This window comes from Bidens hawaiensis, unplaced genomic scaffold (genome assembly GCF_021521415.1).
Source record: "Bidens hawaiensis isolate Kalapana, Puna unplaced genomic scaffold, B.hawaiensis_p1.1 tig00026648_1, whole genome shotgun sequence".
Lineage (NCBI taxonomy): Eukaryota > Viridiplantae > Streptophyta > Magnoliopsida > Asterales > Asteraceae > Bidens > Bidens hawaiensis.
Window position 1 is genome coordinate 153,511 of NW_027494294.1, and position 15,477 is coordinate 168,987.

Here is a 15,477-nt window from a genome sequence, read left to right on the forward strand (position 1 = left end):
TTAGCCTTCTTCTTAGCCGATATAAATTTAGCCCCCAAAATTAAATATTTTTAACTACTCGATTAATTATTTAGCCGGCTTCGCTTGTCGTCAATTTTCAGTTGTATTCTAAATGTCTAGATAGTAATATGTTTTTCACCCCGGAATCCATGTCTGATAAAAAACCAGTCATAATGCCAAATTTACACATGCTGGCTAGGAAAAAATACACGCTGGCTAAAACATGCTGGCTAGGAGAAAAAAAATTGACGGCTAAGTGAAGCTGGCTAAATAATTAATTGAGTAGGTAAAAATATTTAATTTTTGGGGGGGCTAAATTTACACCAGCTAAAAAGAAGGCTAAGTGAAGCCTGCTAAATATTTAATAAAGTTGGTAAGTTTGATAAAATATTCAATTTTGGCTGCTAAACTTAGACGGCTAAATGAAAAAAAGAAGGTGGCTAAGTGAAGCCTTAGCCTACAAGCCGAGTTGGAGCCGGCTAAGAAGGAATATTGGGAGCCGGCTAACTAAATAGACACGTATCCCGAAGCTGGCTAAGAGTCAAAGATGCCGGCTAAATAACCATAGATGTAGGCTAAGTTTAGCCGCCTTTGACACCTGTCGAATTTTTATTGGCTAAATGTGGGACCCGTTTACTTTTCATAAAATTTCGTGCTCATAAAGTGGCGGCTAAGGTTAGCCGCCTTAGCCGGCTTCGGTGACGTGTAAGTTGTTTAATGGTCAAAAAACCAATGATTGGAGAGATGTAGGCTAAAATAGGCATATCTATTTTGATAAATTATTGGTCAAACATGTTTATTTTAGTAATTTTCCCTTTAAAAAATTATCTATTTGAAAATTACTGTATATTTCAGCTTTGTTTTTTTAATTTTCGACATCATTTACAAGCTTACTGCGTTTCTATGAATTACACGTCTACATTTAGGTTATGTATGCGCTGTCATCAGGTGAATCATGTACCGACACTGATTATGCGATTGATGTTAGGTTGTGCGCCCATTCCGCCGCACCACGCGGGCACCCAGCTAGTTTTATTAAAAACTTCTGCTACTCTGCCAAACACCTAAATATTTAAAAGCTACGGCTAACGGCTACCAGTTAGTTTTATCAAACATACCCTTGGTTGGGAGGTTTTTCTTTCCTCTTTTTTTTATTTGGTCGATATTTCACTTTTGAATCAACAAAGATGTTGACTTTATCCTCTTGACACTCCATCTTCTTAACCAAGCTTGTGGTAACCATTAATCCACCAAAACAAAACACGGTCACAAAAACAAACTCACATATGTAACGGAATATAGCATCGTCCAATAAAAGACCACTTCAACAATAAAAAAAATTTACGTCTTTGATCTTTGTAAATGTCTCCAACGAATTATTACAGAGTGCGCGCGATGTTGATAGCGTCGCGGCATAGCCGGTGGCGGCGTTGTGATTAGGGTTGTTCTGGTAGCGACGTCATTTTGGTGGGTCTGAATGCGAGATGGAATTGGGGAGATCGAAGTATGGTTTGGTTGAGATTGAAGTTCCGGAAACAGCGGTGGAGGTTGCGATTGGGCGGAAAGTGAATTTAGGGTTCAGGTAGGTTCGAGCGGTAGGATACCTGCTGTGATATCAAAATCAATTTGATAAGTTTATTTCTTATTCTCACATTAAATGAGAATACTCAAAGGTATAAATACAAAAATCAAAATGATAAATAAGGAAAATATAAATAAAAATCATCTCATTCTATACCTAGTCTTTATAGTGGCACCGCGTGAGCCAACACAACTACTTATAATTTTAAAGTGAAACAAATTAACATAATCTTAAGTGCTAAAATCAAATAGTGATTTCTAATGCAAAGCTTAAAATATGTGTACCATATCAAATTAACTATAGATACCTATCTTGGAACAAAATCAGATATTGAAACTTCATTTACGGAGTATTGTGATGACTCTAATACACCGCTCCTTGTCAAAGAACTGTGCCCTTGTAAGACTGACATTTCAGGATCAAAGTTACCTCTCATAAAAAATGCGGGTTCGGCTGGTAGGGGAAGCGTCATAGAGAAGCTATTAAGCATAAGGACAACTGAAGCCATGGTTGGCCTGTCGACAACTTTTTCTTGAACACATAATAAGCCAATGTGAATACTTCTATTTATGTCACGCAATGAACCTGATTCCTTGTTCAATATTGGATCTACTATATCTGATGTTGTTCCATTCTTCCAACTTTTCCATGCCTGAAAGGTATTAACAGTTTTCTTTTAGGATTCATACACAAGACTTTTAATTGACTATATTTCCTCAAATTAGTTAGGAACCCTCTTTGCTTAACTTTCATAGAGCTGGTGGATACTTACAAAGCTAAGGAGATCTTCTCTTTTGTCTTTATTCTTAAAATTTTGGTTCTTTTGACCAGTTACCATCTCTAGTACTAACATTCCATAGCTAAATACATCCGACTTTACTGAGAATTGCCCATGCATGGCATATTCAGGAGCCATATAACCACTGTAATATTACATGAGGAAAAAAAAAAGTAAACACTAATCTTAAATTATATTTTTAAATTAATTTTCATGATGGAATCATGGAAACATGACATGCTATTCCAAACCCTTGTTATGAATGAGTACGCATGCTGCTGAGATAGATGGTTCATGTATGTTACAGTTACTTCTTCCAAAACATGTTTATAATGCAATGGAGAATCACTAGTTAATTTGAAGTAAACTTGTTTATATATGGGGAATGGCAAAATTTCTAGCAACAAATGAACCACATAAGAGAAAATTAAGAAAAATAGGTGTAGTTATCCATGAGTTATAATTATAACAACTTTACTAACATTCCATTAACGAATTTCATATAAATGAAGTGTACTTACTAGGTTCCAACAATCCGGTTCGTGTCTCCTTCAGTTTCCTCAGTTTTGAACAACCTTGCCATGCCAAAATCAGCAATTTTTGGATTCATTTGCGCATCTAATAAGATATTGCTTGCTTTCAAATCACGATGAATTATCCTTAGACGAGAATCTTCATGAAGGTATAGTAGTCCCTTTGCAATGCCTTTGATGATACTATATCGCTTTTCCCAATCAAGAACTATACGATTAGCTGGATCTACAAACACCATAAGTTATTTGTTATTAGCAGCATATTGACTATATCATAACTACCTTTTCTACCAAATTTAAATTGGTCGAGTATCGTCTTTTCTATTATCTATGATGCTCCACATGTAAAACAATCAATGTTTTTTGTTTTATTAGTAGTAATATTATTATATTTCTTGTATGCAAAATCTGTATTGTGATAGTTAAAAGGCGGTGTGCTAACATACCAAAAATAAATTGATCAAGACTTGAATTTGGCAAGAACTCGTAAATAAGAAGTCGCTCACTTTCTTCTACGCTGAAACCTAGTAAGCGAACTAAATTACGATGTTGAAGTTTCGCCACTAGTAAAACTTCATTTTTAAATTCTAGTTCCCCTTGTCCAGAATCCCGTGCAAGCCTCTTTACTGCTATTTGGTTCCCATCTTCAAGTGCACCCTAAATATCATATGATAATATATAAACCAATGTATAAGTAATAACATGAATTTCAACTCTTAATCTTTTAACCTTTTTAAGAGCTCCAACTTTTAACCAACAAATTTGTAAATGTTCCTTGTTTTTAAAATTATGGTAAGAGTTGGTTCGCGTGTAGAAATACATTTATTACACCGTTTATTCCTCATGCGATAGTAGATCGTGCAAAACTGATTTCTTTACACTACAAAAGTTATTATTTCAATCTATCTTTATGTGCACGTACTTGTTTTTCAACGATTATAAATATAAAAAACTGTGATGATTTTTCCTTTTATTTGTTATGCCTCTTGTATTTGATAATAAGGGGGTGTTTGGGATTCCTTATTTTCATCAACTTATAACTTATAAATTTTTTGAAAAGTTAATAAGGTGTATAAGGTGTTTGGCAAACCATAAGGCCTTATGGATTTTAACTTATGGTGAAGGCAAAATAAAGGGGTTTTGAAAAGTTAGGAATATGCAACTTATTAACTAATGAGTTTGATTTACCTATTACACCCCTCTCACCCTTAAACCCCATTAAACTCATTTTAAAAAAAGAGTGTCCCTTTTAGTCATTTTGGTTTTCCCCAACACATAGGCTAATCCAAACATTCTTTTAAAACTTCTTTTCAAAATTTCATAAGTTTATAAGTCCTTTTAATCAAAAGTCTTTTTTCACTTAAATAAGCAATCACAAACACACCGTAAGTGTCAAAAAGTCTTATCTTATATACTTTTAAAAAAGTTGTAATAACTACCAGCAAATAATATATTTACTTATATTTAATAGAGACAAAGTCTCTTACCTATGATCATTCTTAGCCAGTTCTCCATCCCCATTTATAAAATTATACTTAAAAATATTGTCAACAAATTTCAACAAATATTACGGTTCCTCTCTCCTTTATACACAACCAATTTCTACAAATTTTAAAAATTAAATTTTGGCAAACAAGTAGGGCTGTCTCTGAGATTTTAAATGCCTCGGCCGAGCCAAATAAAAATGTCTGTAGACCCTCACGAGTAACGAAATAAAAAGGTCCGTAGGCCCAATACCTCAAATGGGTTATGGGTAAAAAAAAATTGGGCTCAGTCTCTAATAAGATGATTAAGATTTATACCTATTTTATAAAAAAAATTTAAAAATTATACTGAAAAAATATATAAAAAACAAATTTTGTGCCCCGAAAATTAAGTACCCATGCCGGTTGCCCGGGTTGCCTAACCCACCAGCCGAGCTGGCCCTGCAAACAGGTTTTTTCTAAATTTACAAAAAATCACTAACTTTTCTTTCTCATTTATTCACAACTACTTTTAACCTCATTCTATAATTTACAAAACTTCTCACAAAAATTTAAAGGGCGGGTTGAAAATGCTCTAATGGTCAGTTTAAGCCCCAGAAAGTATAAAAGAAATTTGTCTATCAAAAAAATAAAAAAATATGTTAACTGGTTCCTACCTTATAAACCGTTCCAAAACCACCCCGTCCAAGCTTATTTTCTTCAGAAAAGTCTTTTGTTGCCGCTTTTATTCTACTAAAGTCATATTGCAATGATTATGCGGTTCCAATATTTATTGTTCCAGCTATTACAAAGAAAGAGAAGTTAGATGTTGCTTTCAGACAATGTTTGAAAGAAAAATATGGCTATGATATTGTTATATGCAAGTTGGAGTTTTAGCCACCACACAAGATTGTTGCTCAAAATATAAATCATTAACCCTTACCGCTAGGAGTACTATTAAACTGAATACTTATGGGCGGTGGTAGGGGCATCCTTTGCTTCTTCTTCCTCAATCTCATAGCAATACAAAGTAAAGTTATGGTGACAACTAGAATACTAGTTATTATTATCACAATTCGTGTCGTGTTACTCTTTTTGCCTGCATAATATAATAATAATAATAATAATAATAATAATAATAATAATAATAATAATAATAATAATAATAATAATAATAATAATGATAATAATAAAGAACGATGTAAATTAGTTTGAAGGTACATTTAATTTAACGAAACTAAAACCAACTTTCTAAGTGTGATAACTATAAATCTTAATCTAACTATCTACATAATTGCATACCATAAACTCGTACGTGGCGTTCTCATGTCGCTCACCACCCCCTCTCAAGCCATCAGATTGTTTTATTTGTAAATGGTAAGCTCGCATTGATTTAATCCGCTTTGTACCCGTTTTCTTTCGACATATCCCCGGATATCTTTACACGGGTCATAACCTAAGCAGTTAATGCGGAAAAATATCGGATATCGGTTAAGGACCGATACATGAGATATCGGTTTTTACAGTGAGATATCGGTGACTTATATATATGTATATAGGGTTAGTTTTATACTTTTTATGTGTAAATGGGGTTAAAATATACAAACTAATATTATACTTTTTATGCAAAAGTTTCCAAACTTTAGAAATTAAATGTAAACTATTGAAAAATAGAGGGGTTAAATCATAAAATACCCAAACTTTATTAAACCTAATAATCCAGTACAACGTTCTCTTCCTCATTCCTCCAAAACCAGTGCCGCCCTCCTGCTCTTTCTCGTTTCCGGCATAAAGGTTGCCGGAATATATGTCAGAGTTCTCTATTTGACTGATTAGCGGTAGGCAAGTACATTTGAAGCAACCGGGTAATCGGATTTTGAAATCCTTCCCAATTTCTGAATGTAAAAATGGCTCAATCGAGAAAATCGGTGATATAACCGATATTATTGACGCAAAATATCGGGCATATATCGGTCATTATCGCCGATAATATCGGGACCGATATTATGACCGATATTTTGCACCGATACACTACTGATAGACCGATAACCTATATATCGGTGATATATCACCGATATATCGGCCGAGTTAACTGCATAGGTCATAACACCTCTTTAACTCTTTCCCCTTTGCTCAAACCCTAAACCATCCCACAACCGGCTCTCTTTCTTCATCAGCGTTGCTTAACTTAGGCCGACAGTCGTTCTCGGACGACAGTCTTAAGTTCTGATAAAGAACAATGAAGATGGAAAGAAGATGATGCCTTCCAAGTACTAAAGCCAAATGCAACCCACACATTATTTGATAGTTATAATAATTTATAATATTTAGTTTTTTTAATGATCTTACTATAGAGGAGGGTTACCCTAAAAACAAGTAGTTTTCTAAGAAGACTAGGAATAAATCATAGGCATTGGATCATGTTAATCAATGGCTGAGATTTAATATTACCAAAATCCGACATAGTTTCCTACAATTATTCTTTCACGAATATAACCGATATAGTTTCCTAAAATTGTTTTTTCACCATAATTTATAATACCACATGTCAAAAATCTATTGATTCTTACCATGAAACTCCTGATTTTTATTTGAACCATTTTCTCTTACTATATATTTATTTTCCTTTTGCAATAGTAGGCGTCACAAATATTTAATTAATCATCGCATGAAATCGTGTAGGAATTATATTTTATTTCTACATAAATATTAATTAATAATAAAAATATAATGGATATGTTTTTTTTATGGTTGTGTATTATCTTACATAAGTTTTTTTTTTCCAAACTACTACTTACTAATGAACCAAACTTTTAAGGGTATTTACCTTTAGTTTCTTGAATTGTCACAAATATATATACTCAAATATAATTATTGTGACACGTACATAATGCTTATACCATGCTACCATATTTGAATGTAATACCTAAATGCCGCTAAACAAAAAATGATGTTGGTAACCAAACACAATTACACAAATAACCCCACCGCAACGCACGGGTAATATTGTTGGTTTAATCTATTTGTTATTTTAAAATTTTGTGTGTGTATATATATTAAGATTTTTGTTCCTAATATGCCTAATTTGACCACACAGTGATTTGACATTTGAACTAGAGTTTCATAAACTTTTACACCGGGACAATTACAGACTAACGACAGATAGACGGGCAACAAGCTCGTCGTTACCCCCTTCTGAATAGCAAACCCTACCCTACTAAACACAACGTTCCCTGTAGCATGGGCGGAGTTACTGCTGACCACCTGCTAAACCCGCTTAAGGAATTGAACCGCGTCAGGGTCGAGAGCGCTAAAGGTGTCAAAAGCAAACGGTACGAACACGTGCTGATTCTCAAGGCAAGCTTTCTCATGCTTAGCTACTTTACCCGCCTCTCCTTGTTTATCGCATGACCCACCACAAACCCGTGGTCCCGTAACCCAACGAGGGGGACACACCTGCCAAATCAACGCACACGTGCTTCCCTTTTTCCCATCCAAAAACAAGAATGTCAACTGGTCGTAGGGTTGATCTCCCATCTAAAGGGTCGGTTAAGAAGTTCACCGGGACTTCCTTTTTTGCCGAGATCCCGGCCCGCTTAAGGACGTCGTAAAGCACATCTCGAACTAGATCATGTCGATATTTAAAGCCCGGTAATTCTTTGCAATGGACTGCATGCTCCCCAAAAGAATCCAAACAAGCCTTTTGGCATACGGGACACGGGTCATCCACCGGGAAAAGGGGTACCATCAACCGGTATTTGAGGATGGCCTGATATTCCACTGCCGACATACATTGCCCTAAACCTTCAATGGGAACAACTGACAGGAAATCCTGAGCGTGAGTTTATTTTTAAAATTTCGACGAATTAGGGTTTAGTGAAGGTACTTTTGAAGAACTTCAATCTAAGTTTCATTATTACTTATTGAGTTAAGTTCTGAAATCACCCTTATGGTGGGAGGTGTTTTGTAGGAATCAACCATGTGGTGGATGTTTTTTATGAAATCGACTCCAACTGTTACTTAACCTCAGTTACAATCGTTAAATCCAGGGGCAAAATGGTATTTTCGTCTCATACCTACAAACCCTGTCCATATAACCCCCCACCCCTTTCACAAATTGCAGAGCGTCTCCATCACCGATCAACCAATTAACACTAATGGCTTTCTTGATTAACATTCTCATGGACACCTCAGTGTTCACAGGTTAGAAATGGGTTTCAATTTTGCATCTCTTTATGAGTTCGTGTGAAATTGATTTCTAGTTACTAATCACGATCTTTGTATTCATTTAGTGTTTGTTGAATGAAGCACGGTGTGGGCCGACATCTCTTGGACCCACCTGAGCTTGGACATTGTTGTTTGGTGAAGATATAGCCAACCGGATGTTCACAATCTGGTTCAATGCAGGTGGACAAGATCAATTAAAGTCGTTTTATTAGGTTTGTTTGGTAATATTATTAGTTATATGGCTCTAGGTGTTTTGTGTGAACTAATAAATAGGTGTTTTGGTATTGACTAAGATGTAACTGACTAAGATGTAGGTGTTTAATGTATCTAATAGTGTGTAATATATGTTTACGTATGTTAATGAAGACCTACTAATGTGTTTTGATATTTAGTAATGTGTAATACATGTTTACGTTTGGTAATATTAGTAGTTATATATTGACTAAGAAGTAGTAGACTACAAAATAGAGTCAATGTCAATCTTTATATTTATAGAACAATGTCAATGTCAATCTTTATGTCAATGTGCATGTGTGTCTTACCCTGTGTGTGTATCTGTATGTATGTGTGTCTGTGTATATGTTTTGTGTGTGTGAGTGTGTGTGTGTATTTATCGATGTCTAACATTCATTAGTAAAGTCAAATGTTGGACTTTACTAAGCATGGGCATAAGAGTATGCACATGTGTCTGCAGGGGCATAATTGTATATTCATTATGTATATATATGTATGTGTTTATCCGTGTGTGTGTTTGTGTTTATGCATCTATATATGTATGCATGTGTATATCCGTGTTTTGAGTGTTTGTGTTATACATCTATATATGTGTGTGTGTGCGCGCGCGCGCATACCCTTGGTAGTGAATGTGCGTTACTTAATATTGTAGAAAAAACACTCTAGACTTAGGATACTCAATTTTTTTTTTCATCTTGTACTAACAAAAACTTTAACTACAGGTAGTCAACGTGTGTGTTTATTAGGCTTAACCATTGAAACATTTAGATAATCAAGATTAGTTTCCTTCATGTTAATTTGAGTGGTAAATTGTAAGTCAATGGATCATAGAAAGTCAAACATTGAAAGTCAAAATTTTATTGGTGTTAAATTTGGAAGGAAATCATTTTACAAACAGAGGGTTTATATTGCCTAAGTTAACAGACAATAAGGTTATAACGTGCAAGGGTATAAGCGTCTTTTCACTCAATTTTTAAATTTGGGTTAACCGCATGGACCTAATTGTGAAATAATAATAATAATAATAATAATAATAATAATAATAATAATTCAACCACACGGTTGATATCTACACTTTTACCATCACTGGGTTAATTGTAAAACGTGATTTCTACCCTTAACTTTTAATTATTGAGTCACCGACCAAAAACTTTCATCAGCAAACCTAATTAATTTATAGGATATGATGATATGGTATATATTCAATTATTTTTATTCAAATAATGATATTAGCTTTCCAAGTTTTCTTTTTGGGAAAATTTCCACAATTTTCTTTCTATTATATGAAAACATAAAATGTCCCCACTTTATTTTATTATCTCAATAACTCATTCTTATTCTCAATAAGCCTTTGTGTGACATTTCAAACCAAACAAGACACCTCTACCTTGTTTTATCATCCAATAACCGGCCCGCAGCTACATGTCCTCAATCTGGTGGCTCCAACAAGTTTCCACACATATATGTCGGCTTTGGCAAGTGCCAAACATATCCGCCTTCCTCGACCAGTTTCCAGAGGTCCCGACAAGATTCATAAAATTGAAGTTTTAATATTATATTCTTTTTTTAAAAAATTTTATTCATATTTTGTTTTTTTAATAACTTTTAATGTGTAAAGTTTTATAATATTCCTAATATACCGTTAAAACGTGTTTATTTTTATCCATGTGTTAACATAAATTTTCCTTAATCTGTGTTGGGTCAACATGTATTTACATTTTACAATACCTATCATATTATAGTTGACATCTTCAATTCTTGTATTGTAAAAATATATCTGAAGAGATATTTACTCTTAAATCAGTAGTCCAATGATGTGCTCAATAATATACATATTTTACTATTAATATTTCCAACAATTTGAATTAATTTTGAGCCGTTATTCATTTAATTCTACATGTTTGTGGTTCATATATTGAATTTCAAGGTTTCAAGAGAAAACGAGTTAAAACGATCCAGCATTGTTAAATTCGTTATCGGCAAGTGAATTATCGAACCAATTATTTATGTGACTAACTTTACAAAAAGTGTTTTGGCCAAAGTAACATTTGTGACAAGTTTTTAAATAATTTTTTTTTACTCATATGTTAAGATATAATAATGTATGGAGCATAACATTATATTATTATCTTTGCTTTGTAGTGCTAGCATACGGTTGTGAGCTTAGATGCATGTATTATACAAGAAAGCATGCCACAATGATTTAAAAGAATTCATGGCTCGTTAAACCCACAAGAGAAAACCAGAAAAATATGGCATTGAGAAGGCCCACGAATTAAGTCTCCAAACCCATGTGCTTGATTGGACTAAAGAAAAATACAACTCTACACCAAAACAAAAGGTGTCGGTGGTGGACTCTTTTGAGAAAAAAAAAATTAGAATTAATATAAAGTGAAGGTTATTATTAGGGAAAATTTCTAAAATGGCTTATTTATAGAATGTGGTTTTAAATTTGTCCTCTCAAATTCAAGTTTCTAACTTTGTCTTTTTGTTATCTTGTCGCCGGCGACATATTAGCGAACACCGACGATGTGTTACTGAACAAATCGGATAACGACACGTGGTCGGAATTTGGTCGGAATAGGTCGTCGACGATGTGTTCTCTGGCCCATTTAGTTGCAGACGATAAGTTCTTGTTAACGACGTGAACGATGGGCTGCCATACCTGACACTCGTGTTCACATCGCCAGCGATGACTTGCCAGATCTCATGGCCGGCGACTTGTTGACATAACATAGAGTTGACGATTCGTTTATGTTGCTAACATACGGTAGCAGTGATGCGCTATATAACCATCATCAACCCGATGTTATGTCAACAAGTCGTCGACGTTCGCTAACATGTCGCCGGCGACGAGATACCAAAGAGACAAAGTTGAAAACTTGAATTTAGGGGGACAAACTTGGAACCACATTCTATAAATGAGTCATTTTGGGAATTTTCCCTTATTGTTATTATTATGGGGAGAAGAGCAGCCGCAATATTATTGTTGGTTGAGAAATATTTAGGACGGCAGACGAGACAAGAGAAAAAAAAAGAATATATTTTTCAGAGGTCAGCGAGATGAATAATAAAAAGGTGTTTGAATTTCAAGAACCTTAGTTTTGAGTTGTGGGCAGCGTATTCGGTTTGATCATTGGTTATTGTCATTAAACTCTTTGTTTCAAATTTCAATTTGAGTAATGGCTGCTGCAATAATTGATTTTCTATAGTCACGTTCGTATTATTATTATTATTATTATTATTATTATTATTATTATTGCTATTGAGTTTGTTCAATTTTATATTAGTTAAACCCCATGTGATTTTATCTTTACATGAATTAGTTTTGTGTTTGGTTTAAGATTGCATGTCAGACTGATTATTTGGTGTTTTCAGTTGTTTGTGGTAGACGTCACATAGGGTTTGATTGGTTAGAGTTGTTCATCTCAGTTGTTCGTCTCCTTTTAGTCGGACCAAGACATTTGGAGTTGGTTTATCTCTTTGGTCTAGTCGATTTAGTTAACCGTTGCGAAACCACGTTCGGTTTTCTAGCCGTTGATTGGGTTAATTTGTAAACCGAGTTAGTTAATCTTTAATAATGAATTACCCCATATTCCGTAGGTTTGTTAGGATTACCGGTCTTAGAGGAGTTTGTGATTTTGATACGGACCAAATAATAAATCATTAGGGTACTTTATAAAATCAACCATGCCTTATCCTTCTTTCTAGACGTTTTTAGGGGTATTTAGTAAAATTGACCGTGGGGACCTATTTTCCATTACATTGTCTAGTTAGATCATCTTTAGAACCCTGTTTCATGTGTTTGTTGTCACCCGAGCGTCGTTGATAGTCTTTGAGATACCTTACCTAGGTGGTTCCCCTTAATCATATTTGAGAGCTCCGTTAGTGCCGTTAAGTTTTTCAGTTAGTTTTGTTAAGTTAATTAGTTTAAAATTATTAATATAAAATCAGTTAAATATTAAGGTAGGACTTGGATTAGGGTTTATAATCTGAGCCGTTCTCACGTATCTTCGAGTTCAATATCCGGACTTTCCTTGTCTTTGCTATACGCGATCGACACACTTGCCGTTTTTGTGAACTAGGATAGATTGTTTGGTTTTAAAGCTTAGTTTTGAGAATTCCAGGTTACTTTTTTATCACCTGACCTTTTAGGGTTTAAATTGATGTGATCTGATTAGTTATTGAGTCAATCTATATTTACGTAGCAGTGAATGGCGCAACTGTTAAATTCAAGGTCATGGTTCTCAATGTGATTATTAAAGCATCTATATCTAAGTGATTATGATGGAATTCGTTAATTTCTGCTTCTTTAATTTGTTCAGAGTTAACTGGCATAGGATTTGTGGAGGCAGTTCTATCATCACTAGATAAACGTCATCTTCATTCAGTCCATCAACCCTCACGAAAGTGGTAAGTTTCCACGACCCCTCAATGTGTAACGAGGGCTATTTTTCTAGGTTTCTGTTGCAAGTAATTTAGTATTTACATTACATAATTTGTGAAAGTTTACTCATCAGACTTTCACGGAGGTATGTGACAAATAATATGTTTTGGGCATTTGCGGACAGAGGTGCACAAACCGGTTCGGGTTGGTCAACAAAATTTAAAACCAGTTTGTGATCAGTTTCGGTTTGGGTTTTGACCGGTTTTGGTGGAGAACATTACAAACCGGTTCCGAACGTATGGTTTCAGTTAGTTCCAAACCAGATTCTATATAACCGGTTTCAAACAAACCAGTTTCTATATAATCGTTTCAAACCGGTTCGGTTTCGGATGGAATTTCGGGTCGGTTCCCTTAATCGGTTTATATGCCCAACTCTTTGCAGTTTTGTTTTTTGTTGTGTTTTTGATCAGGTGCAAGATCCACTTAATATATTCATTGTCCAACATTGTTTATTTTGGTAGATCTCATAACATTGAAAATACTAATATATTATCTTCAACATTCCCACCATTTTGATGAGCTACTAGAAGAGAATTAAGTTGTCATGGATATGGCATCCATTGATAGTAACGCCGGTAAGCAAGTAAGTGATCTATTCATGCATTTATTTTCTTCCCTAGAAACTTGTATGTAGTTAACTACCAATGGAACATCAATAGCCAATATCACCCAATAAATTACCAAAAATTCATGACCATGTTGACTAGCTTGGGCGCTAAACAAGACGACACATGTGGTGCCAAAAGGCGCGATAGCGCCTCTACAAGTCCAGTAGTAGGCGTCTGATTTGTTTTTGATTTTTTTTTTATCTTCAACTGAACTTATTAACCTTGGTTTAAAAGTTGAATTAAAGTTGATTGTTAAAGCATATGATTGTAAGTTAGGAGTGGACAGATTACCAACTTGGGTTTATTTGGTAATACATCCGAGTTAGTTGACGTGCCCCGCTGCAACGCGCGGGTACGATTACTTGTTTTAGTTATTAATCAAAATTGGGTTAGGACAGAAGTGGGTATGCCAAAAACGTGTTATAGACGTAGCCAAAGTAAATTGATTAATTTTCTAGGATATTATACACAAAGAAATATACACAATTCATACCTGGTGGTGGCGAAGGTCGCACAATTGGCGGAGATGGCTGCAAAAGTGGTGGTGGTGATGGTGCGATGACCGGAGCAGTCTGGTTATAAAAAGGATATATCTCATATCTAAAATTACACATAGGCAGAAGCATTCTTGCTCCAATTCTCCCATTATACCTATTCATAATCTGACTGATTGCATCCTCCAAGCAAGTATCACACTGCACGTCAGATAAGTCTGGAGTACATTGTGCAAGACCATATATCGTTGTCGAATTCGGGCCATTCGTGCTGCCGGTGGCAAATTTCTTTAGGTCACCACCAGCGGCCGCCTCAACTCTGAGCTTCTTTAATAATGGTCCCAAAGCACCAATGAACTGATTAATATCCGATGCGTTTTGGGTGTTTAACATTATCAAATAAAACTTTATTCGTGAGTTTTTCAATATTATCTCGTTGGAGTATCCCAACAAACAGTTATCGTAGTATCCTATATCTCGTTGGACAGAGTTGTCGCAGCTTAATAAAGGAGTCAATAAGACACGTCAAGCATGCATCCTGGCTGACGTCGCCTCGACAAAGGGCGATCGAGTTGACGGTGTCATTGCCTTGCCCGGTGGAGAGATTGTAGAAACCAAAACGGGTATTGAGGGTGATGAGGGAGAAGAGAGTGTTGAGATTATAACGGTAATCGCTGTCTTCTGTATAGTTAGCAGCGTTTTCGCAGAAGTGAGAAAGGAAAACTGGTTGAGCTGTGGTGGTGATGGTGTGGAATAAGTATACGAAAATAAAATATAACAACCCTAGGAACATTTTTCCTACAAGGGTGAACATATTTTCGGTAATTGATGAACATAAGATATGCACAATTTTATGTAATTTGATAAATAACAAGTCTTCTCTGTTGACTGGGTCAGAAAGAAAGTAAGCAAAGAAATTACAAAGAACCAACAAACATGTGGTTGATAATAAGGCAAACTAAATCAGAGAGTCTATTACATTGAATTGGGTGGGTATTTTCCACACGCATGCACCGAGAAGTGTTGTCCCGTGTAATCAACAAATAAAGAGATGACATACCTTGTTTTTTTTCCGAACAAACACTTTAATTCAGTCCTGCAAGGCCAAAAG

The 15,477-nt window shown here is 35.0% G+C and overlaps 1 pseudogene; it reads right to left on the reverse strand.

The window, feature by feature from the left end:
* Positions 1-1,889: 1,889 nt before the first annotated feature.
* LOC143573815 (cysteine-rich receptor-like protein kinase 8) lies at positions 1,890-15,180 on the reverse strand (annotated as a pseudogene).
* Positions 15,181-15,477: the final 297 nt, after the last annotated feature.